This window comes from Callithrix jacchus, chromosome 11 (assembly GCF_049354715.1).
Source record: "Callithrix jacchus isolate 240 chromosome 11, calJac240_pri, whole genome shotgun sequence".
Taxonomy (NCBI): domain Eukaryota; kingdom Metazoa; phylum Chordata; class Mammalia; order Primates; family Cebidae; genus Callithrix; species Callithrix jacchus.
Genome location: NC_133512.1, coordinates 123,196,708 through 123,223,952, shown reverse-complemented (window position 1 = coordinate 123,223,952; position 27,245 = coordinate 123,196,708). Strand labels below are relative to the sequence as shown.

Here is a 27,245-nt window from a genome sequence, read left to right as displayed (position 1 = left end):
CCTTCTTCTTCCTTCCTTCCTTTTTTCTTTCTTTCTCTTTCTTTCTTTCTTTCTTTCTTTCTTTCTTTCTTTCTTTCTTTCTTCTCTCTCTTTCTCTCTCTCTCTCTCTTTCTTTCTTTCTTTTTTTTTCTCTCTCTCTCTTTCTCCCCTCCTTTTTTTTTTTTGAGACAGGGTCTCACTCCATTGCCCAGGCTGGAGTGCTGTGGCATGATTTTGGCTCGCTGTAACCTCCACCTCCTGGGCTCAAGTGATCCTCCTACCTCAGCCTTTTGGGTAGCTGGGACCATAGGCATGTACCATCATGCTTAACTGTTTTTTGTATTATTATTATTATTTATAGAGACAGGTTTTTGCCTTGTTGCCCAAACTGGTCTAGAATTCCTGGCCTTCAGTGATCTGCCCCCTTTGGCCACCTAAAGTGCTGGTATTACTGGGGGTGAGCCACTGTACCCAGCATTTGCCGCATTCTTTCTCTCATTCTTAAAAAATTGTGGCAAAACATGTATATAATAAAACATTCTTACCTATACAATTCTGAGGTATTAAGTACATTCATATCATTGCAAACATCATCACCATCCATCTCTAGGACCTTTTCTTCTGCATCTCTCTTACCTGCTAGTTGTGTTCTCTCTCACCTGTTACATCCCACAGGACAGGGAAGGAGCAAATGTCCCTTCCATTACCAAAGTATTGAACAGGCCCAGTTTATTGAAGCATATACCATCAGATCAAACTGGACAGTAGACCAAACCCCTCAAAGTTATAGTCACCTAAAGATCCTTAGACACGACAACCTGATTTTTAACACTTCAGTCACTAATTAAGTTTATAAAGTTAAATTCAAAGTTTAATAAAAGTTAATGGTGTTTTCTTTGTTGTGGATTAAATCTGATGAAAAAATCTGCCAGGAGAAAAGATGAGGTGTGTTTCACTTCTCTGTCTTTTGCCAAGCACTTTTCCCCAAATACTAGCTTGCTTCTGGCTCCTACATGGTTGAAGTATGGGTATCAGTGGCTGCAAGAGAAGCAAAAAATGTTTACTTCACAGGTGTCAATCTGAAATTGGCTCTTTAAAGCTGACTTTCTTCTTGAGAGGGGTTTCATGGCAAAACGAATGAAAAGGTTGAAAGACAACAAGAAACTGGAAAGAAAAACCCACATTACTTCATACTATAATATTTGGTGGAATTACCAATATTAATATAGTTCACAATATAGTAAACTCCTTCTTGTTATTTCTAGAATATCTGATTACAAACATAGTAGCAGTGAATGCAATTGTATTAAATAGACTACTTTTGAGAGCACTCTTGGGTTCCTAGCAAAACTGAGCAGAAAGTAGAGAGACTTGTGGAATACTCCCTTCTCCCCCACATCACAACCTTCCCTGCTATGAACATAGCACACCAGAGTGGCACATTTGTTACAACTGATGAACCTACATGGACATGTTCTAATCCAATGTCTGTAGTTTACATTAGGGTTGACTCCTTGTGTTGTACATTCTATGGCTTTTGACAAATGCATGATGGCATGTATCCATCATTAAAGTATTACACAGAATAGTTTCACTGCTCTCCAAATCCACTGTGTTCCATCTGTTCATCTGTCCCTCTCCCCAACCCTTGGCCACCACTAATTTTTAAATTGTCTCCATATTTTTTCTTTTCCAGAATGTACATATAGTTGGAATTGTGCAATATATAATCTTGTAAGCTTTACAGCTTTGTTTACTTCACTTAGTAAGATGCTTACTTAATTCTCTTAGTAATATTAGGTTTGCTCCATGTCATTTTAGGACTTGATGGCTCATTTCTATTTAGCACTGAATAATATTCCATTGTCTGGATGTGCCACAGTTCATTTATCTACTCACATACTGAAGGACATTTTGGTTGCTTACAAATTTTGGCAATTATGAGTAAAGCTTCTATAAACATTCTTGTGCAGATTTTTGTGTGGGCATAAGTTTTCAAATTATTTGGGTAAATGCCAAGGAGCATAATAATTAGATTGTATGGTAAGAGTAGACGTAATTTTATAAGAAATTGCCAAACTTTCTTGCAAAATAGCTGTAGCATTTTGCATTCCAATCGGCAATGAAAGAGAGTTTTCTATTGTTACACATCCTCACCAACATTTGGAGTTAGAATTGTTCTGGATTTAGGCCATTCGAATAGGAATGTAGTGGTGTCTCCTTGCTGTTTTAATTTGCAGTTCTCTAAGGACATATGATGTTTAGCATCTTTTAATATCACTGTATCTTCTTTGATGAAGTATCTATTCAAGTATTTTGCTCATTTTTAAATCTGTTGTTCATTTTCTTATTGTTGAAGTTTAAGAGATTTTGTTTATTTTAGATAACAGTTCTTGTTAGATATGTCTTTCACAAATATTTTCTCTTGGTCTGTGGCTTGTCTTCTCATAGTCTTGACAGTGTCTTTCATAGATCAGAAAATTTTAATTTTAATGAAATTCAGCCTGTCAACTATTTCTTTCATGGATTGTGCCTTTAGTGTTGTATCTAAAAACTCATCTCCTTATCTAAGGTAATCTAAATTTTCTCCTATATTATCTTCTAGGAGTCTTATTGTTTTATATTTTACATCTAAGTATCTATACCTTTTTATAATGTGTAGACTTATGTTGATTTCCCCACTGCATCTCTAGACCTGGCTACTTGCCTGAAACATCAGATTTGTTGAATAAAAATTCAAGTATATATGTATATGTATGTATTAGTGTATCTATTTTATAAGTGGAAAAATGTATATCTAGTTTTATACTTTGAACATTAAAAATATTAGAAAGAATAAAACCTAAGTAGTATATAGAAAGAATTCATTATATTAAAAAATTCATACAATTATAATGCATATTTTTGTTACTGTAGTAGAAGTTTGTTATAAAATGCAGACTAAGGACCAAAATAATGCCAAAAATAATTTTTCCATAGGCTAGCTATAAAAATAGACAATCATATGCTATTTATATATGTGGAAAACTTAATTAAAATCTCCTAGAAGAGTAAATTTGTAACTGTATTTTACTAAAGTACAGCATTTTGTATTTTTAGTCCCTCTATCTCTAAAAATTTTATTGTGATATGACATTTTAAAAAGACATTTTTCCCCCCAAGGGTGTCAGTTTATTAGGCATGTATACCCAATGTGCAGTCATGACCAGAGGGAGGTAAAGAATAATATTTATGGAGAGCAGGCATTCTTACATTTTCCCTGAACAACAAAGAATGAAGAAGATTTGCTTTTATATTTTGGCGGGGGGTGGAGGGAGTGGGAGTCAAATTAAGACCCCATGATTGAAGAAGAGTGGTGGGAGAGAAACCATCTCTGATAGCTTAGAGATTCATTTGGTGCTATAATACACACTCCACATGAAGGCAATTGTTTCTGTAACATCCAATTTATTTAAAAAAGTAAATTATCATTCAAATTTGTTGATTTAAAAATTCACTGTACAGAAAGCCTATGACATACTCAAGTTGTTTTACAAACTTGGGGTGCTATGTTGTGAGAGTTAGCCTATGATTTTGGTTGGTGTCTTTCTTGAATTTAGTACATTAAATAAAGACACTAAGACCTACATAAGAAACAATGTATGACTCTTAAAAAGAAATGGAATTGGGCCAGCTTAAGCCTGTAATCCCAGCGCTTTGGGAGGCCAAGGTGGGGGGATTGTCTGAGGTCAGGAGTTTGAGACCAACCTGGCCAACATAGCGAAATCCTGTCTTTACTAAAAATACAAACATTAGCCGGGCATGGTGTTGGGAGTCACCTGTAATCCCAGCTACTCGGGAGGCTGAGGCAGCAGAATCGCTTGAACCTGGGAGGTGGAGGTTGCAGGGAGGTGGAGGTTGCAGTGAGCTGAGATAGTGCCACTGCACTCCAACCAGGTTGACAAGAGCAAAACTCCATCTCTAAAAACAAACACCTGAGTTTAATTACATCAGAGAAAAATCTGTTTAAAATAAATTTCTTTATTTAAAAAAATCCATATGATAAAATAATTGTTATATGTAACTGCAACCATATTGCTTTTAGCATGAGATCTTGTTGGCTAGAATGCATCAACTATTAGATAGGCCTTATATTCTGGAAAGATTCTTTGGCAGTTTTTTTCCCAACGGACTAGTTAGAGAAGCCTAAAGAGACAAGTTTTATTTGGTTTTAACTGCTGAAAATACACTCCAGTTTCTTTCTGGGAGAACCACGGGAGTTAAAGAATGAATAGGATTTTAGCCTTGTTTATATGCTTAAAAGAAGATGATAGCACCAAAATCCATAATCAACAAAGGGTAATTAACATTTCTACTTGTTTTTTATTTATTTATTTTTGAGATGGAGTTTCGCTGTTGTTACCCAGACTGGAGTGCAATGGCACGATCTACTTGTTCTTTATTTCAGCCTTTGCTAGTTGCAAGGGTAACTGCTCTCCGTTTGAAAAACAAACATTTGAGGCCAGTGCATTTCAAACTGCATGTAAAGTATTACTTGCTGTTAGTACAGTTCTTTTTGTTCTGTGCAATATTCATTCAAATCCCAATATATGTTAATTTTTAAGTGGGCATGTTCGTGGAGTCACTTTGTAACGATGAAGAAGATATGACAATCTTTTCAGACGTTCCTTTCTATTTCCTCTTACAGCCAGTAAAGGCTTGTCAGTACAAGAAGGTCTGGGTTAGTGTATTCAGAATCATAGGAAATTAAAACCAGAATGGTTAGCAGGTAGAGTTTGCATAGCTGACCAATGTGTGAAACTTTTTATAGTTTTCATTCGCTAGATTTTTTTTCACATTTCAAGTAAAAATAAAGTCTCACTTATCCTCCCTTGTTCAGATGAAACTATACATTGGCCTAGATACTAATGAACCTCAAAGATATTTTATAATATTTGGCCTATTCATTGTATACCACAAAACTTAAGGGACATTTGACTTCAGTATGTATGATATTTTGCTTATTATTTTTAAGGAGACTGCTGTAATGCTGAAAACCTCAAGCCATGTGTCACCCATGGGTGGCATGGTTAGGAGTGCTGCCTCTCTTTATCCTCTTAACTCAGGCATCCCTCAAACCAGCAATACCTCCAGTGATCAAGAACCAGCCTTTCAACATTTTCTGGGCAGCCCCAACAATGTATTGTATGCCTTTCTTCAACGTGGATATAAATATTCAAGTATTTAACATTATATCAAATCCTTTAGAGACTCAAAGTGGGTCAAAAATTGCCATATTTTATCCAAGTGAATTAGGGTATTACCCTTACTTCTCTCAAGATGGAAACTCCTTTAATGGAGGAATGCCGCAGAACGTGAGCCTTTCTGAACGCCTTAGGAAAACTGCTGATGACGTTGGAGAAGCTATCCCTTGGTGGAGATCAGAAGGACTTGTTGTTATTGACTGGGAAAGCTGGAAACCCCAATGGGATAGAAATTGGGGCAGCAGAATAATATATAAAAACCACTCTTTAGCCTTCACTAGAAACCACCATCCTTACTGATCAGAAATGAAATTGGAAACAGTTGCCCGAGAGGAATTTGAAAATGCTGGAAGGAATTTCATGAACACTACTCTCACACTGGCTTTAGAAATGAGACCAAAATGTTTATGGGGCTTTTATCTCTATCCAGACTGCTACAATTATGATTACAGAATAAATCCAGAGATGTACACAGGTAACTGTCCAAATGATGAAATTCTCTGCAATGACCAACTCCTGTGGCTGTGGGGAAAAAGTGCAGCACTTTATCCTTCAATATATTTGGACAAAATATTGAAGACAAGCATAAATGCTTTGAAATTTGTTCATTGTTGAGTTAGAGAAGCCATGAGGATTGCCGCAATGGCTAGACATAACTATGTTCTGCCAGTTTTTATTTTTTCCGGACCATTTTACTTGCATAGTACTGAAGCTCTGTCACAGGTAAGGAAAAGCACAGTCACTCACATTTTAAAAAAATGGAAATTTGGTAGAATAACTATATAAAGCCTATACATAAATGTTTTAGGATGTTTATTTTCCTTTAGCAATACAATGCTATTAAACATGTATATTTCCTCAAATGTCAACTCAATTCTGAAAAATGTCCCTGACAATTAGGTGTGCACTTAACATTTTTGGATAATGATTCTTACCAGGTTAGCATTCACAGGAGTTTCCTACAGATGTTAAGCTTGATATAAATAACGTAATAGATAGATTAATTTTAGCCAGAGAGAAATTTTAGAACTAACTTCTTAATATGAAAGGGTAGCAGCAATTTTCCAAATCAAAAACATACAATGTAGAGCTTGAAGTAAATTATTAAGCAACTACATTTCTCATTATATTGCATTTGTATGTTTTAATTAGTTAGGCTAACCAAAAAAATTACATAGACCCTCTTGATTCTGTCTTTAAGAGTCTGCAATGCAATCCAGTGGTTATGTCAAGGCATCAAAACTGGTTTATATAAAGAGAAAGGTATTGTCTTTAGACTGATCACAAAGCTGGAAGCCTGCAGATGTGGGGATGAGCTTGTTTAGAAGACAGTAAGTTTGCAGACATGGCAAGTGTTCAAACTTTAACTAGATTGTCACATAGGACATTATTGTAAGAATTCAATCATTGGATGGGTGGCTAGATAAGAAAACCCTCAAATCTCCATCCATACCTGAGAGCCAACAATTTTTTATGCAGTACCCAACACAGAAGCAAAGCCGTTGTATACACAATACACAGCTCACTTAGACCACTTAGGTTTGAGATAAGGCCATTTAAAAGCAGTAGCAATTTTTCCTCAAATATTTCAGAATAAAATCCATGGATCCAAATGTTATTAATTGGACTTGACATATTCATCTTTGCAAGATTACTCAGTATTATTCAGAATGGGCTGTTCATTCAATAAGTTTAGAGGGAAAAGAATCACAGCATTAAGGCAAAAATGTGGAAGAATCTCATGGGTACTTAATCCATCTCCCACCTAAATAGAAACGCTTTCTTACCCAGCCTCTGCTTTAACACTTTTTGATGGGGTACTTCTTATATTAGAAGGGAAACTGCCATTTGCGGGAAATATTAATTCCTAGAAAGTTTTGAGTATATTTAATCTACTTTGTTCTTAATGACTTCATACCACTAGTTCTAATTCTACCTTCTGATGCAACATAGAATACATCAAATCCTTCTTTCAAAAGCTAGTTGTCCAGGTATTTTAGGACATCAGTCATGCCTACCAAAGTCTTCTCACTAAGATATTCCTCAATTGATGCCAGCTGTCTCAAATCATGTCACTTTCTTAAATCCTTTTCAGAAAAAAACTTGGGTTATATTTATTCATTCAGAAATTCTTGAGTGCCTACGTTGTGTCAGGAATAACATGTTATTAGTAATAACAGTAGAAAATAAGAATAATTCATGCAGTCAAAGAATTCACCTTGAGAGAAAATGAGATGAGCCACATTTTCATAAAAGCCTTGTTCATAGCTTTCCTATTTTTTTTGTGCTATTAGACTTTTAAATCTTTTTTATTTTTAATTTTTGTGAGTACATTAAACTTTTGAAGTAAATTACAGGCTAACTATCACCTCTGATCTTTACTTTAGAAATTAATAGGCTGCATTCTCTATTCACCAAAATATATAGAATTACCTGAGCATTATATCAAATTGGTTTAATGCTTTCATATTGCATTTCATTTATCACATATCAAAAAACAGTATGGGTTTTTTCTCACCTTTTGTCGAAATTACATAACTTTCCAATGCATTTTTTTTTTAAACCAGTTCTGGGTTGGTATTCTCTTTTAGGAATGTTTCAATTTAAATAAGAGACTACATTTTGGTTTAAGGAATGTGATACTAGTCAGTTTAATGGAAGAATAATTTCCTTTCTTGTGTTACTTAGATAAATTGCAGAACATAAGTAGTAGTATTGCTGAAACCTTCCTGTAATGCAGGAAAGCTTACAGTGGCGTGACAATTTACTCATTGCAGTCTGTGAGCACTCCACCTTTGCACTGGATCTCTGACTCTCCGTAACTTGTAGGGGAGAAAAGAATGCATATTGCTCATTCAGTCATCCCCTTTATTTCCCATCTCTCCCTATTTCCTACTTCTTTGCTTTTGGCCTATATTCATTAGCATAACCTCCTCAGTTTCTTATCTTGGTGAGTTGTAATCTACATAGTCACCTAATTTGAAAGTCACTTGGCTGCCTCCCTTCTCCTCTGTCCATTATTCAATAGGTAACTAAAATTCATCCATCTTTATTTCTAAATAACTCTTCAATCTGTCCCTCTGGTTTACAAGGACTGACATTGCTTGTAAACAATGTTGAGGCATCATCATTTCTTACTGAGCAATATCTATCACCTCCTAGTTAGTGTTCCTGCCTGTACTATCTTGACCTTCCCCTCCAAGGCATTCTTTACATGCCAAAAGAAAAAAAAAATATCAAAGTTGCAAGTTTGTGTCTTCCAGCACTAAATATTTAACATTTAATTAATTAATTAACTAATTAATTAATTTGAGATGGAGTCTTGCCCTGTCGCCCAGGCTGGAGTTCAGTGGCAGGATCTTGGCTCACTGCAAACTCCGCCTCCTGGGTTCAAGTGATTCTCCTGCCTCAGCCTCCCCAGTAGCTGGGACTACTGGCACCAGTCACCAGCTGGCTAATTTTTTTAATTTTTAGTAGACATGGGGTTTCACCATATTGTCCAGGCTGGTCTCGAACTCTGACCTTGTATTTCACCTACTTTGTCCTCCCAAAGTGCTAGGATTACAGATGTGAGCCACCACGTCGGGCTGAGATGAACTTTTTAAGATTCTGTCTGAGTGAGATCATGTAGTATTTACCTTGTGGTATAGTCTTTTGTTTTAAAAACAAAGATATCATTATTAATGTGTTCCTTATCACAGTTGAGGGGTTGAGTCTTATTGCATTATCAGTGGCAAAATTTGACTTGGAAACTACTTCTGATCCTTCTCTTTCCTAGGAGGACTTAGTACATACAATTGGCGAAAGTGCTGCATTGGGGCAGCAGGAGTAATATTGTGGGGAGGATTTGAATATTCTGCTTCAAAGGTAAGCAATGATTTTTCTGTCAGCAACTTGAATATACGTTAGAGATTGGTTAAAAAAATTTTTTTTCACATCGGAGCCAAATGGTTACTGATTATCTGCTTAGTTCACCTTAGTGAAATTCAAAACATACAGGGTCTCACAGTGAGCACCAACTCCATACCAGCCATTATGGTTAGTAGAAGGATAGAAAGAGAACAGTCATTCTAATCAGATGGCCAAGTGAGAAACTGATGTTTATGTCCTAAGGGTGTAATTTTGAGCATGTTAATTAACATTTCTGAGTCTCAGTTTTTCCATCTAAAAAACTAGACTAAAATAAAACTTCCTCTGCAGGATTTTGGTAGAATAAATGGCATAATACATATGTGACAAAGAAAAAATAATAAATTTTAAAAATGAACAATTATTTCATTTGCACTAAGGAGGGCAGTTTCTCCAAAAATGATAAGTGATTCTCTTTTTTTTGTTTGTTTCTTTGAGGCAGAGTCTCACTCTGTCACCCAGGCTGGAGTGCAGTGGCAGGATCTCGGCTCACTGCAACCTCTGCCTGTCAGGTACAAGTGATTATCGTGACAGCCTCCTGACTAGCTGGGACTACAGGCTTGTTTTACCATGCCTGGCTTATTTTTTTTTTTTTTTGTATTTTCAGTAGAGACAGGGTTTTGTTATGCTGGCCAGGCTTGTCTCAAACTTCTGGCCTCAAGCTATCCACCTGCCTTGGCTTCCTAAAGTGCTGGGGTTACAGGTGTGAGCCACTGTTCCTGGCCCAAAAATGATGGTTTACTTTGCTAATTACCTATTATAGAAACGCATGTGGGAAAAAATCTATTTGTATATAAAGATTTGTTAACAATCTACTCTTTTGTTATAAGAACATGTAATACATAATATGAAATCTTCCCTCTTACCAAATTTTGGAATGCTTAATGCATTATTAACTATAGACACTATGTTGTATAGGACCTCTTGAATTTATTTATCTAGGATAACTGAAACTTTACAACTTTTAGATAACAACTTCCCATTTCTCCCACCCTCAGCCCCTGACAACTACTACTGTATTCTCTGCTGCTATGAGTTTGACTATTTTCGATCCCTTGTAAGTAGAATCATGCAGCACTTCTCCTTCTGTGACTGCCTTAGTTCACAAAGAATAATGTCCTTCAGGTTCATCTGGTTGTCACAAATGACAGTATTTCCTTTTTAACAACTAATATTTCATTTTATGTATATACTGAATTATCTTCATTTATCTGTCAACAGGTACTTGGATTGTTTCCATTTCTTGGCTATTGTGTATGGTGCTGCAAAATACATGGGAATGCAGACCTCTCTTTGAGATTGTGATTTCACTTATTTTATATACCCAGAAGTCAATATGCCGATATGCTGAATCATATAGTAGTTATATTTAGAATTTTTTGAAAAACTTCCATACTGTTTTCCATAGCTGTGGTACCTTTTAACATTCCCATCGGCAGGGTACGGGGTTCTCATTTCTCTACAACCTCAACACTGGTTATCTTTAAATAGTAGCCATCCTAACAGGTGTGAGGTGATAGCTCATTGTTTTGTTTACATTTTCCCAATAATTAATGATTTTGAGCATCTTTTCATATATCTGTTAGCACTTTGTATGTCTTTTTGGAGAAATGTTTGTTCAAGTTCTTTGCTTAATTTTTGATTGTGTTATTTGGATTTTTTGCTGAGTCACAGAAGTTCCTTATATATTTTGGATATTGACCTCTTATCAGATACATGGTTTGAAAATATTTCTACTATTCCATAGATTGTCTCTTCACACTGATGTTTCTTTTGCTGTTTAAAAGCTTTTTAGTTTGATGTATCCCATTTGTCCATTTTTGTTTTTGTTGCCTGTTCTTTTGGTGTCATGTCCAAGAAATAATTGCCAAGAGTAGTGCCAAGAGGCTTTCCCCCAGTGTTTTCATCTAGGAGTTTTACAGTTTTAGGTCTAATGTTAAGTAAGTCTTTAGTCCATTTCGAATTGACTTTTATGCGTGTTATAAGACATGGGCCCAATTTCACTTTTGGGCTTATGGATATCCAGTTTTCTCAACCCCATTTGTTGAAGAGATTATCCTTTTTCTACTGTGTTCTTGGCACTCTTGTCAAAGATCAGTTGATCATGTACGTGTTGGTTTACTTCTGGACTCTATTCTGTTCCCATGACTTGTATGTCTTCTTTTATGCCAGTAACATAATGTTTTAATTATTGTAGATTTGTAATGTATTTTTAAATGAGGAAATGTGAATCCTCCAGCTTTGTTCTTCTTTCTCAAGATTACTTTGGCTATCCTGGGCTTTTTGTGGTTCCATATATAGTTTAATTTTTTGTTTTCTCTTTCTGCAAAAAATGCCATTGGGATTTTGATGAGGATAGCATTGAATTTGCAGATCATTTTGGGTAGTATTGACATTTTAACAGTCTTAAATTTTTTTATCCATAAACATAGGCTGTCTTTATTTATGTCTCCTTTAATTTCTTTTTTCAATATTATATAGCTTTTGAGTACAAGTCTTCCACCTTTTTGGTTAAGTTCATTCTGAAGTATTTTATTTTTAATGGTATTGTAAATAGAATTGTTTTCTCAGTTTCCTTTTCGGATGATTCACTAATTAGTATATAGAAATTCAACTCATTTTATGTTGATTTTGTAAATTGCGCTCATAATTTCTTTATTGTTTATGATATTTTTGTGGAGTCTATAATTTTCTACTTATAGAATTATATCATCTGCACCAAAAATAATTTTAAATTTAGTTTCATTTTTATTTCTTGCCTAATTGCTCTAGCTAGGACTTCTAGTACTATATTGGGTAGAATTGGTCAGAGTTGGCTGGATGAGATAGCTCATGCCTATAATCCCAGCACTTTGGGAAACCGAGGCAGGAGGATTGCTTGAGGCCAGGAGTACAAACCCAGCCTGAGCAACATAGTGAGACCCAGTCTCTACAAAAAGTGAAAAAGAAAGCCAGGTGCGGTGGTATGTACCTGTGGTCCTAGATTCTCAGGAGGCTAAGGCAGGAGGGTGAGTTGAACCCAGGAATTCAAAGCTGTAGTGAGCTGTGATTATGCTACTGCTCTTCAGCCTGGGTGACAGAGTGAGGCTCCATCTCTTAAAGAAAATTAATTAAATTAAAATGAATGAGAGAAATGATGAGATGGAGTATCCTTGAGTTATTTCCAATCTTAGGGAAAAAGCTTTCAACTTTTCGTCATTGACTATGAAGTTAGCTATGGTCTTGTCATATGTGGCCTTTATATGTTGTAGTACATTCTTTCTACATCTATTGTTTTAAGAGTTTTTATGATGAAGGGGTGTTAAATCTTTTTAAAATGCTTTTTCTGCAGCTAGTAAGATGATCATATGATTTTTATTTTTCATTTTGTTTATGTAGTGTATCACATTTATTTGTATATATGTGTGTTGAATCATCCTTGCGTCCCAGGGACAAATCATATTGGATCATGGTGTATGATACTTTTAATTTGCTGTTGAATTAGGTTTGCTAGTATTTTGTGGAGGATTTTTGCATCCAATTTCGTCAGGGATATTGGCCTGTAATTTTCTTTTCTTATAGCATCTTTGCTTTGCTTTGGCATCATAAAGTGAGTTTGAAAAGGTTTCCTTTTCTTCCATTTTTTGAAGAGTTGGAAAAAGATTAGCATTAATTGTTTTTTAATGTTTGTCAGAATTCACTGGTGAAGCTTTCAGGTCCGGGGCTCTTCTCGTTGCCAGGTTTTTGATGAATGATTCAGTGTCCATATTCATTATTGGTCTATTCAGATATTCTATTTTTTCATTTTTCATTCTGGAGTTGTATATATATATATCTAAGAATATATAAATTTCTTCTAGGTTATCCCAAGTTACCTGGGTAGCATACACAAAATTACTCTATTACTTTTCACGAAATAACTGTACTACTTTTCTAAATGGCCTTTGAGCACGTTCACCCATCCCACTGCCTAAGTGAAAATTCTGAGACCGCAGCTCTTCTTCACTTCCAGGTTTAACAAACACTCTCATTTTCAGGAATTAAAATGTTCAGTCTTACAAAATACAAAAACAGCAATCTCTTTTCATTCAGTGTGACACAAATTAGGACGTCAGCATTGTTAAGAGCAGCAGTCCTGTGATGAAACTGCCTGAGTTTCAATGCTCACTTTTTCTCACCTACTAGCTGTGTGACATTGATCAAGTAATTGACTTTTCAATTTCTTTATCTGTAAAATGAAGGAAATAGTAGTATCTCGTATAAGAGTTTTATGAGAATTACACTATTAATGTATGTAAAGCATTTAAAACTATACATGGCAGATGGCAAGTGCCACATGGTGTTAATTATTACTTCAGCCTGGATCTGAGGTATGGGGAAGAGGGATACGGTAAGTTCTTTTGTTCAGCTAATTCAAAGATGGGTTTAGAAGGTGAGGATGAGGGTGAGAAAGGGTGGCAATATAATTTTTATTTATTTAATGACATTTGTAATTACCTTTCCTGTTGAAAGCCTTTTGATATGGCTGCCATTTAGTGACTGACTTTTTCTTACATGAAAGACTGCTGCAATTTGGTTACAGGAAGTCCCCCTCTCCCGACAACTCTCACCATCACCCCCTTCACCCCCGTGCAAAAACATCATTCTCTGATTTGAACAACGCAGGCTTTAGCTACCACCTTGAAGCTTCCCCATTACTTCTTCCCTTGAAGTACCACCTACATTCCCTTTCCCCTTGGTCTTTAAGGTGCATACCTGGCTACCTCTGTAAAATCCACTTGGATCATGAAAATGCTCCTATACCCTTGCTCAGTTAAATTATGTGAAGGCAGGCCACTCCCACTGCTGTCATCTCTCCTCAATGTCTTTATTCTAAGAACCTGTAGCAGAGCTTTGCACATGACAATATGTGCTGAATAAATATTTGCAGAGTGAATAAATGAACATGTCAGCCTCCATGCTCCCCATTGTTCCCATGGGTTTTAGTACAGTGCACTCTACTCCTTCAAATTCCTTTAATAGAATATTCCTTCTGCCCTGAGAATTTCTAGCCATTTCTTTATATATGCTGGAGATGGGCAAATGTCTCTAACTCCTTAGTTGTGAACTACCTGTCTTCAGCTTTGGGTTTCAGGTGAAATCTCTCTTTCTTTCTCTCCCTCTCTCTATATAGGATAAATGTAGATATTAAAAATATATGATATATATTATGTATTTAGATTTTTATAAATTATATGCAAAGTTCCTTTTTTTGGCCACATTACATATACATGGTTTAACAGGTTTCCCCTAATTTAAGCATGTATTTGGGATGGTCTGATTAAATCCAAGCTGTCAATAGACAAAATTCTCTTTTAGGTTCCTGATGTAAATTTTTAAAGACAGATCATCTTTCCTTAGGGAAGCTGAAATAGCCGTGTAATTACATCCAAAAGACTGACAAATCCAACTCTAGAAGCAATAATTAAGATTGATATAATCAAAACTTTCATAGTAAAATAGAAGAGGTTTTCACATGTAACTAAACTTCCTAATGACCCCTGTGAAATATTTCTATTATTGAGTTTCCCCAAAGTTTCATACTAATGGCAGCTGCTGCATATCTTTTGTTTCAATATTTTCCTATCTTTCTCTCCTACATACATAGGGATCCTCCCTACAGATCTGCTACATGCCCCTCACTTTTTAATTAAATTTTTCATTTGAGATAAATGTAGATTCACATACAGTCGTAAGAAATGATACAAAAGATCCTCTGTACCCTTTACCCAGTTTTCCCCAAATGTAACGTCTTGGAAAACTACAGTACAAGATCACAATCATGATACTAACCTTGGCACACCAAAATACAGAACAGTTTTATCACCACAAGGATCCCTCATGCTGCCCTTTTATAACACCCGCTTTCCTCCCACCCCAACTCCCTTTCAATACCTGTAACCATCAATCTATTTTCCATTTCAATAATTTTATTACTTCAGGAATGTTGTATAAATGAATCATATGGTGTGTCACTTTGGAGGTTTTTGTTGTTGTTGTTGTTGTTTTACTTGTCAAAATTTAGTGGAGCTATTCCCTTTCTAAACAGTAAAATTTCTTATGTCAAAATTTGTACATATACACATTATCTTTATTATTCGGTGATGTCTGGGAAAACTCAAGATACACAAATGTCTTTGCTTCATGGAGCTGACCATGTGAAAATAAACTTTCTTGTAAACCAACATCTGCTATACGGAATATCCCACTTTGGATTTTCACCTTAGTGCTCATATCAGAAACCACTGTTGATTCCCTCTAGTCACAGTTTCTTATATGTAAAGTTGCAGGCTGTGGGTTTCTGCTGCTATGGAGAATAAATGTTTATTTCTTTTAGGTATCTTCTAGGATTCCACAAAGTAACATTTATTTTTCTTTGTACGACCATATAACCTATTTTTAAAGTAAAACGATCACAACTTTGTCCTCCAAATTTGATTTTTATATGATGGCATGGTAGTGAGATGGAGAGACAATGGGTTATAAAGAATCTGACTTTGCCCAAAGAGAGATCTGGCCTTTGTCTGTGGCTCATTGGTGGTAGTCTTGGGGTATCCTTGTTTAGGGTGGATATAGTCACACCTAATAGTTTCTAGTAGTTTTATGATGAGGGCTGACTATGACAGAAGGACCAACCATGTCACAAAGGGTAAAACAATGGGGTGTATGCTTTGGGCCATGCATTATCAATGAGTTGGAAACTGAGTTCAACCACTTAATCAATCAGTCAATCAATCATGACTCTGTAATAAAGGCACAATAAAAACTCTGGACACTGAAGCTCAGGCAAACTTCCCTGATTGCAATACTCCGTATTGTTACACATCAGTGTTGGAAGGGTACTGATTCCATGGCAGGGAATAGAGAGAGCTATGCATTTGGAATTATCTCAGACTTTCATCTATGCATTTCTTTCTTTGGCTTATTTTTATCTGTATCCTTTTACTGCAATAAAACATAACCATGAGTATAATAGCTTTCAATGAGTTCTTCTAGGGAATCATTGAAATTAAAGTTGATTTAGGGAATCCTGTGCACTTATATTGCAGCCAACATCAGAAGTGAGGGTGTTCTTGCAGAGGACTGTGTCCTGAGACTTTGTATTTTGGCTGACTCTTGGTTTATAGACATAAACCTCATTGTATTTATATAGATCTGAAATAACAAACATGGGGGTTGTGCACAAAAAATTTGGCATGAGATGTGCTTTGTATTGCCCACATCCCATTGTAGAAAAAAAAAACGACATCACAAAATGAAGGGCTATAAAACATCTCTTGAAAAATCAAGATGTGTAGCTGATAGCCCAGATTTCACTGTTTCTGAAAGGTAGATATCTCCACTACATGGAGTTTCATGCCAGTTCCTTATCTGCCCATGTACAATTTGAGGTTTGGGGCTAAACTTAGATTTGTCATCTACATTCATTAGTAAAACTGGCCTGTGATTTTGTTCTGTTTTTATATCAAGGTCATATTGCTTTAAAGAGAAATTAGACAATTTTCCATTTTCTTTTTTTAAGCTCTGGAACAATTTTATGGCATGAAAATTATCTAATCCTTAAAAGTTGCAAATAACTAAAACACAAAAATACTTTGATTTAGAAAATTTTTGGTGGTAATAAGTCTTTCTTCTAATTTGATGATCCTTTTAATTATGTTTTCTATCTCTTGAATCAAGTTTTGTAATTCAGCATCAAACTTTCAATTTAGTAGCATAAACGTATATATACCATATTAACTCACAATTTAAAAATTTACCTCTGAAGCTTTAACTCATTCATATTTATTTTTCTTCCTTTTTTGATTAGTTAAGCTTGTCAGATATAAATGTTTGATCATTTTCTTCCTTTGAAGACCTACTCTTTATCAATTCAATTTTCTAATTCATAAATTTATAATTTTAACTTTATTATTTTCTTTCATGAGATTCTGTCTAAAAAATTATTTTTTAACTTCTTGAATCGAATGCTCAATTTATTATTTTATTCCTGTATGTTAAATAATCAAAGCCATATTGCAATAAAAAGTGTTACTTTTGCATTTTGTATTAGTATGCTTTAAAATGTTAGGACATTTTTTTCAGATCCAAAGACAGAGTAGAAGACAAACTTCCACAAAAGAAGACTGAGAAGGAACATCTAGTAAGGTTGGGGACAAGGATGTGCTATTCCGGAAGCTAAGTGAAGAAGGTATTTCAAGGAGGAAGGCTGCTACAGAACAGGTAATGCCCAAGCCGAAGTTGATTATATTGGCCAGTGTTCGATGCTGTCTTTGACTCCTCTCAACCTTCGTCTTTCTTGGTGGCTCTTTCTTCCTTCCTCTTTTTCCTTCCCAGCCCCACTTTGCCCCTTCTTTCTTTCCTTTGCTTCAATTGTTTGCCTGTTTTATTTTGTTGTGTCTCTCCTAGAAGCCTCCTCAGATGCCTCAGACAAGGAGTCTTGTCTTGGCTAAAAACAGCATGTGTTTCTAAATATACAATGAGGCTGCCCCAGATTGAATGTTCCTGTAACAAATAATGTTGCTTACATAATCTTCAGAATTTGCTATGTTGGCCATGTTAAACTACCTGTCAATTAAGAGCTTTATTCTGCCTTGTTACTTTCAATTTGAATCTCCCAAATCTTTACCATATGGATTCACAGTTCTGCGGCCTCCTCTCACTGAGAAAATATCCCACTGTTCTAAAGTTAATTGGTTTTTAATTATGCATTAGTTTTAATGTTGATAAAATAACTAAATGCGGGCTAGAAAGCACAATTTATGTTACTTATTCATCTACTAGAATTTTTCCATGGTCCTACCTGTATGGATCAAGGCAAGCATTTATCAAGATTCCAGCTCCTCTGGGTTCGCTGATAACATCATTTCATTTAGGCTTGCCCATCCTAGCTGCGTAGTGTGATCATTAATCTGTAGAAATGTGTCCTAGAATTAAAGCCAAGGCAATGTACACATTAGTGAAACACCCAATGGTAGACTTGTGGGAAGACATTCTTACCTACTATCATTGGACCCTATATACAATGTACAAGTAACAGTAGCATTTGATTGTAAATAATAACCTTTTATATTCTACCTCCTGAAAATCAGCTGATGGATAAGTAAAATATGTTATATTTATAAAATACTAAATAGCAATTAAAATGAAAAAATGCTACATGTATCATAAAAAAATGGAAAATGTTACATTCTAAAAACAAGTTGTAAAAATATCCTACATGATATATATTTATGTACATGTTTAAAAAGCACAAAATAATACCACCTATAGTTCATAATCTCTCTCTCACACATACACACACACACACGCGTGCGCACACACACACACACGCACACACACACACCCCTCTAGTAAAGGTGTAAAAACATGGATGAGAAGACTACTCACTAACTTTAGGAGATTGTTATCTCTTCAGAGGTAGGAAGAATAGTAGGATGACTTGGTAGTTTTGGAAAAATCTGGCTAATGTTAAAATATATTGAGTAGCAGCATTGAACATGTTTCACAATTAAATTTAAATTTTAACAAATCATCCCCATATTAATGACACCTTTTAAAAGTATTACTACAAATATATCTTTCCATTAGGGAACGGTCTCTACTGGGACACTGTGGGGTCATCTTCCCTTAGAAACGGTATGAATTTGGTTAGGTCATAGTCTTCCCAATTAAAGGCACGGCTCATTACTCATGTGACCCTATAGAGGCTTAGTCCTTCATTTAAATAACTAATCCACAAAATGCTGTTTTTCCTCAGCCTTACCAAATACAAAACTTCAGGCGTTAATACTACCTGGATAATGGAATCACAGTTTCAGAGTGCTTTAAGTGGATTTCTGTTTTTCCTACAGGAGAACTGCTTATCTGTGCAACAGTCTATCCAAGGGCCTTTGGGCGATTATGCTGTGAATGTGACATCTGCAGCCAAGTTCTGTGGTCAGAGTCTATGTAACAGTCATGGAAGATGTATTCGAAAAACACCTAAGTCCTCCTTCTATCTTCATATACCTGAAAGCAGTGGTAAGAAATATGTTCTAAATAAGAGTTTCAGATTCGTCATTTCTAAAAACAATAAGGAGAAGACAATAACAGACATGAAGAATGGATTTGCGTGTCACTGCTACTACAGCTGGTATGGACCATCTTGTCAGGATCCCTCTTCAGATCTCCTAAGAGAGATGAATAAGGCTCCTAATATTAACTTCAATTTATTAGTTTTTCTCAGTATGGCTTTTTCTTTGATTCTGCTAAAAGTTTTTTGAGCCCTTACTACAATGCCAATTTTTCCCTGAACTACTGAACAGTAGCAAATGTTGATTTTTTTTTCGACTTCAAGCCTCTCCCAAAATATGTATTGGCTTTAAAGTAAAAAAATAAAAAATAAAAAAGATAGTCATTGATGTCATTCGTTGATATAGCAATTATTTATTGGATGTTTACCTTATGCAAGGCAATGGGGGAAAGAAAGTGAATATACCTGCCCTCAGGAAGCTTAAATTCTTGTGGGAAAATAAACAATGATAAGTAAGCAATAAACAAGCCTGGGCAACATAGCAAGACCCCATCTCTACCAAAAATAAAAGAAATAGCTGAGTGTGGTGGTGTGGACTGTAGTTCTAGCTACTTGGCAGGCTGAAGTGGAAGGATTATTGAGCTCAGAGATCAAAGCTGCAGAAGCTATGATTGTGTGACTGCACTCTAGCCTGAGTGACAAAGTGAGACCCTGTCTTAAAAAAAATTTTTTTTAAATCCAATAAACCAAGAAGCACACACATATTTGGTGGTCGTAAGTGCTCTGGAGAATGATAAGGAGGGGGTAAAAGGATTAGGGAGTGTGAGAGAACACTGGAAATATTACAGAAGGGAGTCAAAGCCTCTCTGATGAGATGTCCTGAAGGCAGGAGCAGGTCACAAATATAACCATTCTTGGAGTAGGGAAATGCATTCTTGGAATAGGGAATAGCAAGTGTGAAAGCAAATTTGCTCCAGTAACTGGGGATCCCTAAATATTATAAGTGATCCTAGGATGCCAAGTTATCTGGGTGAAAGTGAATCTATACTGAATACTGTGGGGTTCAACTTTACCCAGTATCACCAACGCCCTTGGAAATTCATTCAGCAATCATCAATATCAGAAGATAAATTGTATTAGGCTCCCATAAAATATGAGACATTCTTTTATGTGATATTTGTTGGTCTGTACCTAAGTACCATATCTAAGTAGTTCGTCAGCTTTCAGTGCATGCGATTCATGTGGTCACTTAATCTGATCTAGTTGAAATCCAGATGAGCTTCTATCATAAAGACTCAAAAGATATTATAATGTCCCCAGTGTTATTTCTCCCCTTAGTTTAGGGAAGATACTTCCCAGTCTGATGTTTTCCAAATACTGGACATCCACATATATTGCATGCTGGCATATATAGAGGGCTTTGATAGACAGATCACATTCAAACTCCTATTTTGATTTATTTGCTTGTGCATTCATTCATTTTTGGGGAGAAGTAAAAGTTAAAAGGGGCAGTGATATATAGTAAACTAAATTGTGGGCTATTTGATAAGTTTTCCTCTTTTATTGGTGTCCTGCTGCAGCAAGGCTGTACTTTGAGTTAGTAGATTCTTGTATTCAACCATGACATGTGTTGGTATTGAGACTCAATAAGTGAAAAGTAATGGCTCCTTTTATCCTTACAGTGATGATAAGTTCTTCAACAATTATTATGTCATGGTTTTGATATTCAATGAACTCCAATAAAGGAAGCAATATTAATAATATTATTACCATCTTGAAGATGGAGAAAATAAGAAGAGAATAAGAGGCATAGTCAATTTTCTCCAACAATCAATGAATACTTCAAAGATAAATAGGATTCATATCAGGCCACTGTTTAACCTTACAGTGCCTTCAAAATAATCAGGACATAATAAGATTCAAGGTAGATGAAAGAAAAAGAGAAAATAGACATAAATACATGGAAAAAATTAGGAAACACTGCAATTCTATTAACCACAGACAATCATATACCTTTTTCTAAATAAGAAGATTATTGAATTTTATTTCACTTAATTTTAATAGCAAGTAAAATAAACTAAAACCAAAGAAACTGCCACATTTGTAGTAATGGAATCTTCAAAGTTTTAATTTGTAAAAAAAAAAACCAAAAAAAAAACCCAACTCTTTTCAAGTTAAAAACAGATCATGAAAAGCATTCAGGTTTTTTCCTAATTCATTTTAACTTTTATAATTTTGGACTTCCAGACTATAATACTTTGTCAACTGTCTCATAAAAATGAGTATCATCAATTATGTCTTATGCTAAGACAAAGTTTTTTTTCTAAAAAAGAAATGAAAATTTAAACTCTTCCTATGCCTATAATAATTTTCCAAAAGAAATTAGTAAAAAGTACACCTGTAAACAAAATATCTTATAAATACCACAAATCACTTTAGCAAATAAAATCTACGTTCTGATAGGTAGTACCTGTTAGAAACCCAAAGAGGGCTTATTTCTGTCCTGAATTACCTGAAAAATGACAATTTTGTCTACACTTTAGGGCAGTATTGTTTCCTACCTCCCATTATTGTTTTTAAAAAAAGACAGCACAACACTCTTCACCTAGACATAAACTTTTTCATGGGATAATTATTTTTCCCAGTCTTATACGACCACATCATTTTTTGAATCAGAAGGGATGTATGTCTTCATTTCAGAAGCAGTATGTTATAATCAGTTTTTCTGGTCTTTAGCAGATTTATGTCATGGCTGTTTTTATATTGGAGACATTCTTTACAAAATCTTCTGACTTTATTTCTAATTTAGATTCTCAGTTTTGGCTCAATATAATTTGCTGTTGATTTTTTTTCAAATAGTTTGATAATTTTCACTGTTTAGCTATAAAATTACTATTAGACAGATCTTGGCTTCTCTGCATCTGTACCCCGTGTTGCTTTCCTCTCACATTTCTAAGTTTCTGTCTTTTCTGTCTTGTCTTACAGATTTGCTCACCTCTTTTTCTAGAATACTAGTTTGTTCTGTACCTACAATGGTTTGGCTATGGTTTATCAGTCCCCACAAAAACTCATGTTGAAATTTGATCCTGAATGTGGTGGTGTTGGGAGGTGATACCTAATGGGAGGTGTTTGGACTGTGGAGGTGGACCCCTCATAAAGGGCTTAGTGGAATTCTTGTGGTACTGAGTTCTTGCTCTGGCAAGACTGGATTAGTTCTCATGGGAATGGATGAGTTCCCTTACTATGGATTGTCATAAAGCCAGGATGCCCCTTGCATTTTGCCTCCTCATACATGTCTGCTTCCCCTTTGACCTTCTCTGCCATGCTATGATGCTGCATGAAAGCCCTCACCAGAAGCCAGGGCCAGGATCCTGAACTTCCCAGCCTGCAGAGCCATGAGCTAAATAAACCTCTTTTCTTTATAAATTACCCAGCCTATAGCAATGCTAAATGAACTGAGACACCACTATTATTTTGACACTTACTTTAATTTCAAAGAACTTTTTTGTGTGTGCGTGTGTGTGTGTGTGTGTGTGTGTGTGTGTAATATGATTGCTCCTTTGTCATAGAACTCTTATTGTGGTTTGGTTCAACAGCTTCTTAGATCTCTCTGAGGCTATCAATTAGATTTTTGAAAAAATTTTCTATTGTTATACCTTTTATTCCATTCCACTTCCTTTGAGAATAGAATGTTGTTCCCTTTGTTAATTTTTTTATATGTTTGGTCTGTAGCAAATGTTTTGTGATCTTTGGTCATCCATTTATATTTATAAAGGACCAGAGTAATTGAAAAATCTGTCATGGGGATTTCTGCAACTTCCATGCATTTGTTGGGCATATTTACTCAACAGGATGATTTTATTGAGTGGGAGGATGGCCTGTAGACTCTGAAAGTGGTAAGAGTGCATCTTAATAGATGATTAGAAAACAGGCAGGTTTGTAGAAACCCCCATAATTATTAAAGTAAAGAGGAAATTATCATGGAAAAGGAGTGTGATTTTCTCCTGGGCTGAGCAGCCTTTCCGTTTTCTATCCCTTCTGTGCCCACTGGAAAGATTCAGATATGTTCATTTTAGGTCTGCTTTTATATTTGGTTCAACATACAAACTCCGAACCTGTATCGGAAGAGCTTTCTCTCTGCTTAAATGTCTTGAGGTCAAATGTTTCTCTTGCTTGCCATTCTACCATATTCTGGAAAGTTAAATAGTCAAACTGCTGCTGCTATGTTGAAATAAATACATCATCTGATATTTTGCCCTCCACCCATTTCCAATTTTTGAATATTAGAGTTTCTCTTTCTAATGGAGGGAACAGCTCATATATCTAGAATAACTTTTTTTTCTTAAAAATAATTTTATTTCCATAGGTTTTTGGGGAAGCAGTGGTATTTGGTCACATGAATAAGTTCTTTAGTGGTGATTTATGAAATTGGTGTGCCCATCACCCAAGCAGTAATCACTAAACCTGAATTGTAATCTTTTATCCCTGACCCTCTTTCCACCCTTTCCCTGAGTCCCCAAAGTCTATTGTGTTATTCTTATATCTTTGCATCATCATAGCTCAGTTCCCATTTATGAATGAGAACATAAATGTTTGGTTTTCCATTCTTGAGTTATTTCACTTAGAATAACAGTCTCTAAGCCTATGTACGTTGCTGTGAATGCCATTAGTCAATGCCTTTTTATGACTGAGTTTTGAGTCATATGTAAACACCACAATTTCTTTTTTTTTTTTTTTTTTGAGATGGAGTTTCACACTTGTTACCCAGGCTGGAGTCCAATGGCGCAATCTCGCCTCACTGCAACCTCCGTCTCCTGGGTTCAGGCAATTCTCCTGCCTCAGACTCCCGAGTAGCTGGGATTACAGGCGTGTGCCACCGTGCCCAGCTAATTCTCTGTATTTTTAGTAGAGATGGGGTTTCACCATGTTGACCAGGATGGTCTCGATCTCTTGACCTAGTGATCCACCCACCTCGGCCTCCCAAAGTGCTGGGATTACAGGTGTGAGCCACCGCATCTGGCCCAATACCACAATTTCTTTATCCACTTGTAGATTGATGGGCTTTTGAGTTGGCTCCACATTTTTCCCATTGTGAATTGTGCTGCTCTAAACATGAATGTGCAATGACTTCTTTCCTTCTGTGTAGGTCCCCAGTGTTGTGGTTGCTGGCTCAAATGGTAGTTCCACTTTTGTTCTTTAAGGAATCTCCACACTGTTTCCCATAGTTGTTGTACTAGTTTACATTCCCACCAGTAGTATAGAAGTGTTCCCTTTTACCACATCCACTCTGACATCTCTTATTTTTTATTTTTGATTATGGCCATTCTTGCCAGAGTAAGGTGATATCACACAGTGGTTTTAATTTGCATTTCCCACATCATTAGTGATATTGAACATTTTTTTCATATTCTCAAAATAATATATATTTTCAAATTCTCAAAAGAGGATACATTTTCAAATTCTCAAGAGAAGATATACCCGGGCCAAAACATGTGTGTTTTGAATTTTCTATTCATATCCTTAGCCCACTTTTTGATGGAATTATTTTTTTCTTGGTAATTCCTTTGAGTTTGTTATGGATTCTGGATATTAGTCCTTTGTCAGATGTATAGACTGTGAAGATTGTCTCTCACTCTGTGGGTTGTCTGTTTACTCTGCTGACAGTTCCTTTTGCCAAGCAAAAGCTCTTTAGTTTAATTAAGCTTCACCTATTTATTTTTGTTTTTATTGCATTTGCTTTTGGGTTCTTGATCTCGAAGTCCTTGCCTAATCCAATGTCCAGAAGAATTTTCCAATGTTTTCTTCTGGAATTGTATAGTTTCACGTGTTAGATTTAAGTCCTTGATCCATCTTGAGTTGATTTTTGTATAATGTGAGAAATGAGGATACAGTTTTCTTTTCTTACATGTGGCTTGCCAATAATGCCAGCATAATTTGTTTAAAAGGGTGTCCTTTTCCCACTTCATTTTTTTGTTTGCTTTTTCAAAGATCAGCTGGCTGTAAAGATTTGGGCTTACTTCTGAGTTCTCTGTTATTTTCTGTTGGCCCACGTGCCTATTTTTATATCAGTATTACGCTATTTTGGCGACTATGGCCTTACAGTATAGTTTGAAATCAGGTAACGTGATGCTCCAGATTTGTTCTTTTTGTTTAGTCTTGCTTTGGCTATGTGGGCTCTTCTTTGGTTCCATGTGAATTTTAGTATTGTTTTTTCTAGTTCTGTGAAGAGTGCTGGTGGTATTTTGATGCGTATTGCATAGAATTTGTAGATTGCTTTTGGCAGTATGGTCATTTTCATAATATTGGTTCTACCCATCCATGAGCATGGGATGTTTTCATTTGTTTGTGCTGTCTATAATTTCTTTTGGCAGTGTTTTGTAATTCTACTTTTAGAGGTCTTTCGCCTCTGTAGTTAGGTATATTTCTAAGTATTTTGATTTTTTTGCAGCTATCTTAAAAGGGGTTGAGTTTTTTATTTGATTCTCAGCTTGGTCACTGTTAGTATATAGGAGAACTACTGATTTGTGTACATTAATTTTGTATCCAGAAACATTGTTGAATTCTTTTAACCGTTCTAGGAGCTTTTTGGAGGATCCTTTAGGGTTTTCTATGTTACAATCATCTCATCGGAAAACATTGACTTCCTCTTTACCAATTTGGATGTTATTTCTTTCTCCTGTCTGATTCCTCTGGCTAGGACTTCCAGTACTATGTTGAAGAGAAGTGGTAAGACTGGGCATCTTTGTCTTGTTCTAGTTCTAAGAGGAAATGCTTTCGACTTTTCTCCATTCAATATTATGTTTGCTATGGGTTTGTCATAGATAGCTTTTATTACATTGAAGTATGTCCCTTGTAGGCTAATTTTGCTGAGAGTTTTAATCATAAAAGGATGATGGATTTTATCAAATGACTTTTCTGCATCTATTGAGATGATCATGTAATTTTTGTTTTTAATTCTGTTTGTGTGATGCATCACATTTATTGACTTGCCTATGTTAAACTGTCCCTGCATCCCTGGTACGAAACCTACTTGATCATGGTAAATTATTTTTTTGATATGTCGTTTGGTTCAGTTAACTAGTACTTTGTTAAGGATTTTTGCATCTATGTTGATTAGGAATATTTGTCTGTAGTTTGCTTTTTTGGTTATGTCCTTTCCTGATTTTGGTATTAGGGTGATACTGGCTACATAGAATGATTTAGGGAGGATTCCCTTTCTCTATCTTGTGGAATAGTGTCAATTGGATTGGTACCAATTCTTCTTTGAATGATAGAATTCAGCTGTGAATCTCTCTGGTCCTGAACTTTTTTGTTGGTAATTTTTTTGTTACCATTACAATCTGTCTGCTTGTTATTGGTCTGTTGAGGGCATCTAATTCTTTGTAATTTAAGCTAGGAGGGTGGCTATATTTCCAGGAATTTGTCCATATCCTGTAGGTATTCTGGTTTATGCATGTAAAGGTGTTCATAGTAGCCTTGAAATGATCTTTTGTTTTTTGTGGTGTCAGTTGTAGTATCTCCCATTTTGTTTCTAATTGAGCTTATTTGGATTCTCTTTTCTGTGATAATCTTACTAAAGGTTTGTCAATTTTATTTATCTTTTCAAAGAAGGAGCTTTTTATTTCATTTTTCTTTTGTATTTTTTGTTTCATTTTCATTTAGTTCTCTGATCTTGGTTATTTCTTTTCTTCTGTTGTGTTTCTTAAATTTAGAGACTTTTTTCATGGCCTATCATGTGGTCTGTCTTGGAGAAAATTACATGTGCTGATGAATAGAATATATATTCTGTCATTGTTGTAATATATGTTCTGTGAATGTTTTGTAAATATCTTTTAAGACTATCTGTTCCAAGGTACAGTTTACATCCACTGATTCTTTGCTGACTTTCTTCTTGATGACCTGTCTAGTGTTGTCAGTGGAGTATTGAAGTCCCCCAGTATTATTATTGTGTTGTTACCTATCTAGTAGGTTTAGTAGTAATTATTTCATAAATTTGGAGGTCTAGTGTTAGGTGCATATATATTCAGGATTATAATATTTTCCTGTTGGAGAAGGCCTTTTTTCACTGCATAATGTCCTTC

General features: G+C 35.5%; 2 long non-coding RNA genes across 2 annotated transcripts in view; one reads left to right on the top strand and one right to left on the bottom strand.

The window, feature by feature from the left end:
* Positions 1–583: 583 nt before the first annotated feature.
* Positions 584–27,245, bottom strand: part of LOC103795062 (uncharacterized) — a 101,316-nt gene continuing 74,654 nt past the window's right edge. The window contains exons 3-5 of the long non-coding RNA XR_001913381.5: positions 18,946–19,160; positions 17,953–18,076; positions 584–1,017 (exon numbers count right to left, since the gene is read on the bottom strand). This is a non-coding gene — a long non-coding RNA (uncharacterized LOC103795062). The remainder of the gene's footprint in view (positions 1,018–17,952; positions 18,077–18,945; positions 19,161–27,245) is intronic.
* Positions 3,994–19,544, top strand: LOC118143802 (uncharacterized). The gene is made up of 4 exons (XR_013524297.1): positions 3,994–4,317; positions 4,994–5,945; positions 9,001–9,089; positions 19,004–19,544. It is a non-coding gene; the product is annotated as an uncharacterized LOC118143802 (long non-coding RNA).